The sequence below is a fragment of the Salvelinus sp. IW2-2015 genome, linkage group LG2 (assembly GCF_002910315.2).
Source record: "Salvelinus sp. IW2-2015 linkage group LG2, ASM291031v2, whole genome shotgun sequence".
In the NCBI taxonomy this organism is placed as follows: domain Eukaryota; kingdom Metazoa; phylum Chordata; class Actinopteri; order Salmoniformes; family Salmonidae; genus Salvelinus; species Salvelinus sp. IW2-2015.
Genome location: NC_036839.1, coordinates 22,587,762 through 22,602,018, shown reverse-complemented (window position 1 = coordinate 22,602,018; position 14,257 = coordinate 22,587,762). Strand labels below are relative to the sequence as shown.

The following is a 14,257-nucleotide window of genomic DNA, read 5'->3' as shown; positions in this document are numbered from 1 at the left end:
CACTTCATGATGACAGATGTGAGTGATACGGGCGATAGTAATTTAGTTCAGTTACCTTTGCTTTCTTGGTTACAGGAACAATGGTGGACATCTTGAAGCAAGTGGGGACAGCAGACTGGGATAGGGAGAGATTCAATATGTCCGTAAACACTCTAGCCAGCTGGTCTGCGCATGCTCTGAGGATGCGGCAAGGGATGCCGTCTGGGCCGGCAGCCTTGCGAGGGTTAGCAGACGTGGCAGACGTGTCTTACTCACGTCTGCCACAGAGGAGAGCCCGCAGTCCTTGGTAGCGGGCCACATCAGTGGCACTGTGCTATCCTTAAAGCGGGCGAAGAAGGTGTTTAGCCTGTCTGGAGCAAGACGTCGATGTCCGTGACGTGGCTGGTTTTCCTTTTGTAGTCTGTGATTGTTTGTAGACCCTGCCACATACGTCTCGTGTCTGAGCCATTGAATTGTGACTCCACTTTGTCTCTCTACTGACGTGTTGCCTGTTTGATTGCCTTACGGAGGGAATAACTACACTGTTTGTATTAACCTGGCAATGGACAGTAGAAATATACAAACCCATGGTTGCGGCTTTACTTCGACCAAGTGTTTGTTTGTATGTTTTTGCCAATGACAGATAATCATTGTGATAGTTTAAACCAGGTAATATTAAAATGATCGAACATGGCGCAGTTTATGCACAGCTACTATCCTGCTCGATTTGTGCCTTCACAAAATTAAACGACAATGTTCTGTCATGCATTTATAAAATGACAAATGGAAAGTGGCCTGTGCATCTTGTCCGATTTAATTTAGGCCATATGGCACATTACGCACTGCAGCGGAGCAGTGCATTCTATGTCAGGACATACATTGCAACATTGAAACATTTGATCGTGTGGCCCATTGTCTCATGGCAGCTTTGATGTCAGCAACTGGCAAAGTGAACAAAACTTTCAGTAGTTGGAAAAAGTAATGTGCAGTACATGCGAAGTGGAAGTTTTAATTGTGGCTTTCCCCGGTCTCAGTTTGCATATTTGTTCCTAAAAGCAAGTCAATGTTTTTTAAATGTCAGCAAGTCCATATTTTTCAAATGCCACTTATGCTTAAATTGTGCATGCTACTTGAAATAAGCCTATAACCTTAATCTAGCGAACATAAATCAGGCCTGTGCTCCAGTTTGTCTGTACCGAAAACATAATCAACCACAAAACCACCCAGGTTTCAATTAATTAATTTATCTTCAATCAATCTTATACAACCTTACCAAATGACTAGGCTACAATGTAAATTACAGAGGTACTCTTATTACTGTAGATTGTATGTTACAATCTTATATAAATCCAGAAGGGAGCCACATGTAGGCTACCCTGTGTGATGTCCAGAAACGAGTATGGCTGTCCGGACTGACTGTGGCAAAAAAATAATGTTGGTGACCAGATAGAAGCCTTCACATAAACTCAGCATAAATGAAAGTGTGAATTCTGATTTTAAATTCAGGTAAATAAAGGAACTCAATGGAGACAAACTTCCTTGACATCCTTTCACTAGAGCTCTCCACAGCTCACTCGTGTGAGCAGAGCCAAGGAAACAAAATGAGATACATTTAATAGAGCAGTCGAAAAGTTCACAAGCGAGTTAATGAGTTAATGTAATGTAATCATGTTTCAATTTATCAATTGTATTTTGAATATTTGTATTGAATATCGATGTATGCAGGCTGACTTTATTCATGTGTGCCTTTGTCCCACAAACAAAGGTACAAACATAAATGGAGTTATCATATGTTTTGTTTTAGGAGGGGGAGGTAGGGGCTGGGGGGGGAGAGGTGGGGGTGGAGTGGGAATGGGTTGCACCTACTGAGAAGGGGGAGGTAGAGGGGAGATGGGACGGACAGGACAATTATTTACTTTTTATTTCATTAACTTATTATTTTTGGTTTGGTTGGTGTTTTTTCCTGTATCCATGTTGAATTTTTTACTGTTTTTAAATTCTTTATCTAAGTACTTTTTGAATATTATTGCCTGTCTGTGATTTGAACCCAACACAGGAAAAAAAAGAAAGGATAAAAGGTTGGTCACAAAAAAAAGTAGTAAACCATTCTCATTCTCATTATCATCTGTATATAAACCTAACCCTCTCTTTAAAAACGCCAATGAGAAACATATGGGGAGTATCCAACAGCTGTTATGTAAAACAGATCCCTAAAAGCCAATAGCTGTGATGTATGTTAACAAAATCCCTAAAAGCAATAGCTGTGATGTAGCACTTATAAGATGGAGGATGGACATGAATAGTATGAATAGATAAATATACTGCATGTATAGTGGAGTCTTGTTGCCTGCCCTAAGGTCTGGGGAGTAAGAGGTTGACTTACAGTAGAGGTCTTTTAATTATTGGCCTGTATGTCCCTCTCTGTTGGGCGGATGTGTGGGAGGTGTGTGTGGGTGTGTGTGGGGGGGGGGGGAGCTAGCGGAGGCATGTTCGAGAGCGAGCAGAATGTATTTGTATTCCAATTCTTTCCTTAAATAAATGCGACACACACAGTGACACATGCCACATTGGCTGTGTTTACACAAGTAGACCAATTTTAATCTTTTTTTCCCACTAATTGGCCTTTTGTCCAATCAGATCAGCTCGGGTTGACTGTGTAAAAGCAGCCAAAGACTGCTGTGTGTGTACAAGTACAACCCTCTCCTGAAGGACCTCTGTGTCCGAGAGCGTCCATCTTGAGGAGGCCTACAGTGAGCAGCATTATTCCCTGTCCCAACTTTATTTGTGCCAGTAGGGACTGGGTCAGTGTGACACAGATCTCTGCTCCTTATGCTATGTGAGCTAATCCAGCTCTTCTTCTTCCCACACACACAGACACAAAGTGATGTCCCAGTAACTCCTGCTGGTATACCAGGGAGGTGTGTGTTTGATTGATTGTTTATTAGGACCTCTTTTAGCCCACAATGGGACAAAATATAGGTACAGTAACATTCATAACATACAGTATTGAAAGTATGGAAGCTGTTCTTGAGCAATAGCCTTCATTAAAGCCTTATCAAATCTGGGACTCAGTCTTTCCTTCAGGGTCCCTTGTTAGGCCCACCTCTCATTCCTGACTTCAGCTAACTAGGTCCCCTCACAGCTGGATCATTGCTGGATCACTCTCAAATCTTAATAATTGAATGTCTTCATGGCAGTTATACCAAAGGGAATGTCTGACTGTCAATGTGCTATTTCCAAGATAATAAAAAACTAGAAAAATCTGTGTCGAGGTCAAATGATGCTCTCCGCGACGCCAGATAAGATGTAACATGTCTTGCCATGCTATTAATAGCTTCACAAAATCTGCGTCCCAAATGGCACCCTATTTGCGATGTAGTGAACTACCTTTGACCAGGGCCCATGACCCAGAGCCCCACAGTGCACTTAAAGGCAATAGGGTGCCCTTTGGGACGCGTCACAGAGAGATAATTCCTGCCTCATTATCGCAGCTTGTGTGGCGAAGAGAAGACTCCCAGCCAAAGGCTCCTCTGTCTCTGTGGGGCGTACAAGTTGTATAAGTACAGTATGCATTTCAAATGGCACTCTATTCTCTATATAGTGTACTACTTTTAAACAGCGCCCATATATAAGGAATAGGGTGCCATTTGGGAYTCAACCAGAGAGAGATCTTCTCTCCTTGCTCTCGCTTTCTGCTCAAACGCCTGTCTCTGTGTCTCTGCTGGAGAAGAGTAATTAAACAATTACACACCGGCGAGAGGAGAGAGCTCTCCATATGTTAATGCGTACACTCCTCACAGTTAGAAGACCTTGAAAAAGGAGGCGAGAGGAAAAAGCACTCCACTTAGCACTCCAAATAGCCCAGCATTCTTTATGTTGTATTCATTAGATAGTTTGGGGTTCTCAGTGCAAATGGCTGTATTTTAGATATTAAATGAATGTGAGGGCACAGTATGGGGTTACTTAAGAGGTACACATTTAGGCTTCATAACTCCTTCGAAGGCTGTAAGGGGAAGTAAACATTTTAGTAAGTTTGGTTCTAGGCTTATTTGCTTTAAAATCATCAAATTTGGAAACAATCACCTCAGTCATAGGAAAAACAAAGCTGCATTTTATGGTGGGCTGGGACGAGAACAACCTGTGTGTGTGTGAGCATGGGCCCGAGGTCTTGAGAGGGGAAGGAGCATGGCTAGAGGGGTGGGTGAAGGAGCAGTGTGTCATGGGTGTGGTGGGGGATATGGGTCTTCTGCAGTTTGGTCATTCAATCACATTAGTCATTGGCCGTGTTCGAGAGCATCAAAACGGTGATGTATCACAGGTAAATTGTGACTGACTGATCTACAAATAAGATTGAGTAGTTATTTATGATGCAAGGTGATTTGTAGATCAGTCAATCTCGACTCACCTTTAAAGTTGGCTGCAATGTCAAACGCTCCCATTGTCTCTTCACTCTGTTTGACAGTGATATGGGTGTGTTCCTTAGTTTGCATTTCACTGATTCAGTATAGATATATCAATATAGATAGTCATTTTAGCAGTATCTCTGCTTCACAACAGTCTAAAACAAAAGCAAGTTATAACAGTTTGACATTCATTTGTGCACCTCTGTTCACAATAAGGATCCAGAATATTTGTCTCTGTGATCATGTCATGATGAGTGCCCTGCGTTGAAACCTTAGCATTTCTCCTGCCACACTAAGTGGTCCTTATCGTCAACATAACAGCTCTACAATATCTGATTACATTTAAATCCAATACATTTAAGTAGAAGACAGAGCCAGGTGTGTGTGTGTGCGTGTGCGTGTGTGTGTGTGCGTGTGCGTGGAAATGTTGTAGAGAATAGAATAAACATCTCATTGGACCATATCACCAAAACAAAACCCAACAGAGTGCATAGCATATTCAACCTCTGTTTATTTGATAAATCTTTTGTCCATCAAAATGGAGGATGCCAACATACAGCTAACAAACATACCGGCGAGGAAGAATGACAGACAGTAGACGCAGCTAGGGCACAAGATGAGAATATTGATTCACAGTCCTCTTTTTGTCCAATCACAGAGAGGGAGTGGGCGGGGGGGGGGGGGGGGGGTGGGGGGGGGGGGGGGGGGGGGGGGGGGGGGGGGGGGGGGGGGGGGGGGGGGGGGGGGGGGGGGCTACTGTACTGTCTGCCCTTGATCTCATTGGGTGCTACAGGCGTATGGATAGCTACATACCACACTGACCCTGAGGGGGTAAACACCACAGAACTAGAATAAGTAGAACGGGCCTCCCCATTCAAGTCAATGATGCAATAATGGGAGGACTGGCAGCCATTTTGAGTGTACCCATGAATTTAGCAGTCAAATTGCTTTTGTCAAATGTTCCAAGCCCTTTCTATTAATTATATTTCTATGGTAAACACAACAGGCCTATGGGTTTATACATACATGTAGAACATCACACTCAGGAATGAAATGGACTGTATGCATGGCTCTACTGAATGTGTCCTGGCCACTAGTGTCACTCAATACTGTTAGTTAATCTGCCCATGCCTAAGAATAGGATTGCACCAATAACAGTGACAGTACGATAAACCTCACTGCCTATGTGAGTCTCTGAAGGTGGAAATAAAACAAGGTCGGAAGCGGGAGCGACAGTGGAGACAAGGGGATAATAGTTACACATGAGGAGGATGGTGACGAAGACTGTCTTTGGCTCCATTCCAATAATCCCAACTGAAATACTACTTAAAATGCAGCAACGTATTGGCCATATTCTAAATGGTATGCTTGCGTGGATATGGGAGCCTTTTTTGTGCCCGGATGTCTCAATTCAGTGGAAGAATGTAGATATTAGTGATTAATTAACTACACGATCCTAATTGTAATAGACTGTGTATACTATTATCATAATTGGTTTATTTGATATACCACAAACACCCCCTTTAACCACCACTCAAACTCCCTCCTCTAGGTCACCTCAGAGGTAGCCTCTGCCGAGTTCCCAACAACTGGATGTTCCGGTTTTCAGTGGAAATTTAAAACACCTGTGACGCGATTTCCGCTTTTGGACATTAGCAAGGCGACACTCCATCTTAACTCCTCTTCCACATTTACTGGATTGGTTGAACAGTGCAGAAGAGAACCTCCCCTGACAGTTTTCTTTTCTTCTTGTCAAAACCAGTATGTAGGGGATCTAGTTTCAGGCGTTTCTTTTACACCTCCTACATTATGTTACCTCAGAGGCAACGTGGTTTCAACAAGTCACATCACATCATGTACATCAACAAAGACAGTGGCCACGGCCACACACTATGGCTATGTTTATAACAGTGGATGCGGTGCAGTACATAGAAATCCCTGCTGCATCACGGTGGACAACTTACTTGTCCACCGTGAAACGGCAGCCTATTCCATATACTGTACATTACTTTTGACCAGGATCCGCCAAGGGACACTCTGTCAACAAGAAAACGGATGTCTTCACACCGGCCCTCCTACTTTTTAAAATGATGAGAGACAACATTCTACAGACGTCGTTGACAACCTGGTCTAAACCAAATCCTCTTAGAAGTGGATGTAGTTGGAARTGGAAGAAGACCATAGGCAGTGATGGTACAGACCAGGCGGGTAGTTGGTGATGGCAGTGAGTTATTGTAACACAGAGTAAGAGGAGATAGTCACCAACATTATTTGACTTGTTTCTATATWTTTTTTTACTCCTTCTAAGTCAGTGGCTTGTATTGCAATTGTGCTGTTGTTGTGTCCTGGCAGAGAAAGCACGAGAGAGCCGCTCCTTTTGTTTGTTTGTTAGTTAAGGCTATTGATAATTTCTGATGACCGGAATTGGAGATGAGTGGTGACTGGTGAATGACACAAACATTGAGGATTGATATAGCGTCTGATAGGATTAAGTTCTGTGGTTGTGATGTCGTGTCGGCGTCTCTCTTCCATCTCCTGATGATGAATCACAAAATGGCCGCTTGGCAATGGTGTACATTTCTCCTGGAAAGTCTCTCTATTTGACCAAGACAAGCCATCACTGTCATTTTCTAGCACAGAAGTATCAACATGCTATGCTAGCTACCAACAGGGAAAGACAAAGTAAATACACAAGGTCATGGGTTTTTAAGCAAAGGATTGGTTGGGGGGGTTGAATAGATAATATGACCCGACAGCAGGACAGGTCCTAGCTTGAGGGAGGGGGTTGCAACAATCAGCGTGGTCTCTCCTCAAGCAGACAGACATTTCTTTCTGTCTCCTTTGTTTCAGCAGGCATGCGGTGGTGAGATAAAATATATAATCAAATATCTATTTACACATAATTATAACTGTTTAAATTTAAAAKCATCCTTTTCCCATTAATGAAAAGTAAACTGTAAACATGCACACTTTTTACTGAGTCGCCTCGATCCAGGCTCCGTAAGGACTACACACAAAAATATGTCCAATGACCGTCGACCAATGATACTATGTTAGGATTGTAGAGGTGATGTGGTCATTGAAATGTTTCCCATACGTACTGGTTAGAGGTGTTGCAGGGTCAGACAGACCCTGTGGTCCACAGAGATAAAGTCTGTGTCCCAAATGGCACCCTATTCCCTATATAGTGCACTACTTTTGATAGGGTTTTGGTCAAAAGCTTTACACTATATTAGGATTAGGGTGCCCTGGGACTAAACCACTGTTTTACCTCTACCCAATGGTCATTGGACATGTGTCTCTGTTTTAGTGGGGCCTGGACACGAGAGTCTCGGCTCAGTGTGGTTTTAAAGGGAACTCGGGGCGAAGACATCAAAGCCTCGCCCCGTGAGTGGTGCTCTGGTGAGTCCTAATGGCACCATATTCACTACCCAGTGCACTACCTTTGACCAGGGCCCAAAGGGAATAGGGTGCCATTTGGGACAAACACTCAGTGTACCATGGAGGCTCACTCTGCCCTCACCCCCCTGGGCCCTGCACCCTAACCCCTACATCCTACGGTATGAGGGTGCTCGACACCAAAGGGAATGTGTTGTGAACCAGCCCCAGACAGTTATTCAAGTGACCCACTGAAGAACACTGATCTGTATGTACTCTTCTATACTATCCCACTGGGCACAGATGTCAATTCAATGTCTATTCTACGTTGGTTCAACGTCTATTCCACGTTGGTTCAATGTGGAACAGATGTGGAAACAACATTGATTCAATCAGTGTTTGCCCAGTGGGATGCCTCAAAGCTCTACACTAATAATACATTATTAAAAACAGAAAAACTAAATCTGTYGYTCTGCCCCTGAACAAGGCAGTTAACCCACTGTTCCTAGGCCGTCATTGTAAATAAGAATTTGTTCTTAACTGACTTGCCTAGTTAAAAAAATGTTGTAATTTTTTTTTAAAGAATGTATGTGTATGTGTAATACACAGAATATACAAATACTGTATCTGCACATATATAGCTGGCCACTGTTGTTGGGACAGTAATATTTTCATACGGGTAGTGGTATATCTTAGTCGATGGATACCACATTCTGCCACACGGGTGTCTTGCCTGTTCAGCTTTTGCCGTTAGGTTTGACTCCTATGTGTGATTTTCAGTTCAGCCCATTTCAATCGATAACATATCTTCCTGTTGCTTCAATGGTACCATCCAGCAACAAACATGATTTGAATAACACCCACCATTTTACAGCCAGCGAGCCCTCATCCCTGGCCTCCTAGTTTTGCACTCTTGGACACTTCACATTGCGAGCTAATGTTTTTACACTGTAATTAGGAATAGTGTTTCACAGGATAGATCCTCCCGAAATAGCAGGTTAAATTTAGTTCCTGTCCACGCTATGGTAAATCAGACCCCTAAGGCCTGGGGCAGTCAGGGCAGGCTGTTATATACCAGCACTAGCTAGATGAATCCATTTCAATCTCTAAAAGTCTTCTGGGACATCTGTAGCTGGATGAGGCTTGTTGATTCAATGTATGGATGAGGCTTGTTGATTCAACCTATAGATATCCTACTAGGCAGCATGCACTACTGCTTATTCAACCTAAAGCTTTCCTAGTGTGCACTTCTGATTGGGACTTCTCTCATCTCTACAGTGATACATGTAACATTACAGTAAGGACCTACCCAACCTCCTTCAKTCTCCTCTCCCTCTACACTGAACTCTGCTCTTATAGAGGTCCTACTGGGCTCTTCTGATTGGGCAACAGACTTATCTCACATTCTCTACAGTGATATATATCCCGTCCACTCCTCACCCCAAACTCCTTTGGTCTTCTCTACACTGGGTTTCTTTCTTCAACCTATAGCTGATCCTACTGGGCACTTCTGAGGGGGACATGGGACTCCGCTCTCATCTCACGTCGCTACAGTGATGCATATAAGTAAGGTCCACGTCTCTCTCCAACCTCTTTTGGTCTCCCCTGTACACTGGGCTCTGTTCCACTGATCTGGCTCGAAGGACCAATGACCTTGCCATTTGGAAGAGAACAATAAAACCAGTCTAAGTTGAGGGCCTGTGTGACTGAGTCTCAGAGGGGTTTATACACTTACTAAGATGGTGGGTGACCTGTCTACAGTATGTGAATAAGCCACATGAAGATAAACAGACAAACCTCCAGTCCTTGCCATCTGTTTGACCTGACACCAGATCAGCTATTGATATTCTACAAAACTAGGCTAAAGATGGTTGTTGTGAGCAAATATGCTGGGGGGAAAAAATCCCTGCATGTTAGTTTGAGTTTCCCATGCTTCCCAGGCCATTGTTACTGTGTGTTTTGTCCTGCTGCCACCGTCAAGCGTAAACGAAGCAGTCAATAATAGATGATCTCTTTCCGTTTCATCTCTCAGGCAGTGCAGTGTTCTGTGCCGTGGAGAGACACTGGAGTGAATACTCTACAAGCTCTGATCCATTATTCAACGGGCTCCTCAAAGAGAGAGGAGAGCTTGCCACACACACACACACACACACACACACACACACACACCCAAAACCAAAAACCAACCAACACACACACACACACACACACACACACACACACACACACACACAGACACAGACACACACTACTTTCATCTGCTGTATGTCAATCATCCCATCCCTTGCTCTCTCTCTTTTGCGCTCTTTCTTTTCTTCTACTCTTCTCTTCCCATTTCCCCTTCTGCTGCTTCGCTCTTTGTCTCTCTCTCTCTTTATGTGTTTCCTTATCACTCCATCTCTCTATCCCTCCATTTGAGAACCAAGGCAGTATCCTAGATGAACCTATATGCTGCTGGCACTGTGTTTTGCCAAGGCAGTGTGGCATTACTGATGGGGCTGGGGCTGGGGCTGAAGCTGAGTTTGGAGCTGGGGTTGACTGAGCTAGTGTGCCAGTGGCAGGGTCAGAGTTCAGAGTTCACAGGAAGTTCTAGAAGCTAGAACATGGATACACAGGAAGTGGTCATTACACTGAGAGGAAGTCAGTTCATTCTGAAGTGGTACTGTAGGTCCAAGGGGCAATGACTTGGTCTGTGGGACCTATTGAGTTGTCCCGAGGGGTTGGTGAATGTGTTTGTGAAGAGGGGGGAGTTTGAAGTGTCCTCCTCACTCATAGTCCCGACTTCTGTTGCGTCTCTTGAAGAACAAGAAGGGGGTCTTCTGAGGAGGGCCCAGTAGCATGGGAACCTGGTTCTTATGTGTGATCTTGATCTGTAAGGGGAGGAGGGACAAGATGAAACGATATTCAACAACTCTTGTAGGACAATGGAAGTTTGCTTCAGAAACCAATGTGCCTTCATCTGTAGGAGGGAGGGACAAGAGAACATTTGACCAGGAAGTGTCCAGAAGTCTGGTCCTTCTTTTCTACTTCTAAATCCTTAACATATAAGATACACAATGTTATTTTACCATCATTTCCTGCTAAAGAAATAGCCAGCTTTTCATGCTACCCCACAGATAGAAGATTCACTTTTCAGAGCAACTATCTGACCTTGAAATCCAAATAACCAACAAAGAACAGAACACAGAACACTGTGCCTCAGCTCAGCCTGACATCCCCGCAGGTTCAACTGTATAAAGGAGGATGGGGCGCTGAGGTTTAGGGTGACACACTTCTTTTCTCAACACTATTTAAACTGAATTGTTCTATATATAGCAGAGGGCATTTTGCTGTTACTACGTGATGTGTGAATGGATTCCAGCGAGCATTTCCTCCTCCTCTAATGACATAACCAGTCAGTGGTCCGCTGTGACAAAACACTGTTTCAATTAACACAGCTGTCACAGTGAAGGTGGGGAGTGTGATGGAGAGGGATGGAGGGAAGAGAGAAGGAGAGAAGGAAATTGAAAAGGCATAGGGAGCAGGAAGGGAGGCAGGTGGAGGTGTAGCGTGGGGGTAGGGTGTGTGTTAGTGTGTGTGGTGAGTCTCTGACCGTGCATGGGGGCTGCATCCAAGGCTCCCCATCGATCTGCATGGGCAGCAGCCGGGATGTCCTGTGAGTAGAGAGATAGGGGGTCAGAGTCAGATCACATGCACCTCTGAGGCACGATATTCCCATTCACACTGTCCATACCATCCCAGGACCAGAGTCAAACACTGCTGTCTTTGTTCCCACGAGTCCTTTTCCCAGACAGGCCCCCACTCTAAACTAACTCACATACACCCCCCCCCACACACACACACACTCACACACACAAAGATAGTTTAAGCCTTTCATGCATGCCTCTCCAGCTAGGGAAACTCAGTATGGGAGGATGACTGATGAATGTTATTTTAATTCTGTTTTCGGAAAATATTAAGGGTAGGCTGAAACAGGTGAGGGGAAAGCTTTGACTGAGTCTGCTATAAACTGTACTTTAACTGGCCTTACTGTAAATGTTTAATGGAGTGGGAACTGCTAGAGCAACAACAACATGTGAACTAATTCCACTTTTCTTAAACAGATTGGTTGGTTGGCATATCCAAAAGTGGCCTGAGTGCCCTCAGACGTGTGAAAAAGCTAATCTGTCAGGCCATGATGGCCAGCCTCTCTGTGGCTGTAATGAGTGAGTCAGCAGGTCAATGTTCTGTTTACTGGACACAGAGGCTCAGAAGAACCTTCTGTTTTAAAGAGTGTGAAGTGAGGAAGAGAAGGGAGCAGGAGACACTTCTGTCTGCGGGACTCAGCTCTGGTTCTGGTGATGGAGACACAACGGGATGGAAGTGGGGAGAAGAAGGGAGGAAGATGGGTGGAGGGATGGATGGAGGGACAGAGGGGATAGTAGCAGAAAGGGTCCTGACCTGATGGTGACGTTAGCACACTGGGCCAGTCTGCGACCAGCACTCTTCAGGCCTGAGTAGATCTTCCCCATCTCCATGGCCCCCTCCAGACCCACCACCTCTAGCAACTGGTCGCTCAGGTCTGGGAGAGGGAGAGGGAGATCAGTTAATACTTTCTGAGCAAAGAAAGAACAAAGCAAATGGAGAATGGTAAAGTGCATTAACGAGTTTTGAAGAGTTTTAGTTCGGTCATAGAAGGGCACAGCTAAAGACAGGCTGTAGTACTTCTTTTATTTTTATTTTTTATAATATATCTATTATTTTTTTACCCCCAATTTCGTGGTATCCAATTGTTAGTAGTTACCATCTTGTCTCATCACTACAACTCCCGTACAGGCTCGGGAGAGACGAAGGTCGAGAGCCATGCGTCCTCCGAAACACAACCCAACCAAGCCGCACTGCTTCTTAACACAGCGCGCATCCAACCCGGAAGCCAGCCGCACCAATGTGTCGGAGGAAACACCGTACACCTAGCGACCTGTTCAGCGTGCACTGCGGCCGGCCCGCCACAGGAGTTGCTAGTGCGTGATGAGACAAGGATATCCCTACCTACCAAACCCTCCCTAACCCGGACGACGCTAGGCCAATTGTGTGTTGCGCCATGGACCTCCCGGTCGCGGCCAGCTGCGACAGAGCCTGGGCTCGAACCCAGAGTCTCTGGTGGCACAGCTAGCACTGCCTGGCTGTAGTACTTTTGGATTGTGGCCCCTATTTTTTAAATAAATCAAATCAAATATTATTGGTCACATACAGATATTTAGCAGATGTTATTGCGGGTGTAGCGAAATGCTTGTGTTCCTAGCTCCAACAGTGCAGTAGTATCTAACAATATGCACAAATCTAAAAGTAAAAGAATGGAATTAAGAAATATATAAATACCGGATCGAGCAATGTCGGAGTGGCATTGACTAAAATGCAGTAGAATAGAATACAGTATATACATATGAGAAGAGTAAAGCAGTATGTAAACATTATGTAAACATTATTAAAGTGACTAGTGTTCCATTATTAAAGTGACCAGTGATTCCAAGTCTATGTATATAGGGAAGCAGCTTCTAAGGTGCAGGGTTGCATAACCAGTGGAAGGTGGCTAGTGATGGCTATTTAACAATCTGATGGCCTTGAGATAGAAGCTGTTTTTCAGTCTCTCTGTCCCAGCTTTGATGCACCTGTTGAGGAACTTGAAGCTTTCCACCTTCTCAACTGCTGTCCCGTCGATGTGGATAGGGGCGTGCTCCCTCTGCTGTTTCCTGAAGTCCACAATCAGCTCCTTTGTTTTGTTGACATTGAGTGAGAGGTTATTTTCCTGGCACCACACTCCCAGGGCCCTCACCTCCTCCATGTAGGCGGTCTCGTCATTGTTGGTAATCAGGCCTACTGCTGTTGTGTCGTCTGCAAGCTTGACGATTGAGTTGGACGCGTGCGTGGCCACACAGTCATGGGTGAACCATTGTGGGGCCCCTGTGTTGAGGATCAGCAAAGTGGAGATGTTGTTTCCGATGTTCAGCACCAGGGGGTGGCCCGTCAGGAAGTCCAGGACCGAGTTGCACAGGGTGGAGTTCAGACCCAGGGCCCCAAGCTTAATGATGAGCTTGGAGGGTGCTATGGTGTTGAATGCTGAGCTATAGTCAATGAACAGCATTCTTACATAGGTATTCCTCTTGTCCAGAGGGATAGGGCAATGTGCAGCGCGATGGTGATTGCATCATCTGTGGATCTATTGGGGYGGTAATGAAATTGAAGCRGGTCTAGGGTGTCAAGTAAGGTAGACGTGACATGATCCTTAACTAGCCTCTCAAAGCACTTCATGATGACAGAAGTGAGTGCTACAGGGCGATAGTCATTTAGTTCAGTTTGATTTCTTGGGTACAGGAACAATAGTGGACCTCTTGAAGCAAGTGGGGACAGCAGACTCGGATAGGGAGCGATTAAATATGTCCGTAAACACTCCAGCCAGCTGGTCTGCGCATGCTCTGAGGACGTGGCTATGGATGCCGTCTGGGCCGTAGCCTTGTGAG

The 14,257-nt window shown here is 44.8% G+C and overlaps 1 pseudogene; it reads right to left on the bottom strand.

The window, feature by feature from the left end:
• Positions 1-5,128: 5,128 nt before the first annotated feature.
• LOC111977005 (diacylglycerol kinase beta-like) overlaps positions 5,129-14,257 on the bottom strand; it is a 159,324-nt pseudogene continuing 150,195 nt past the window's right edge.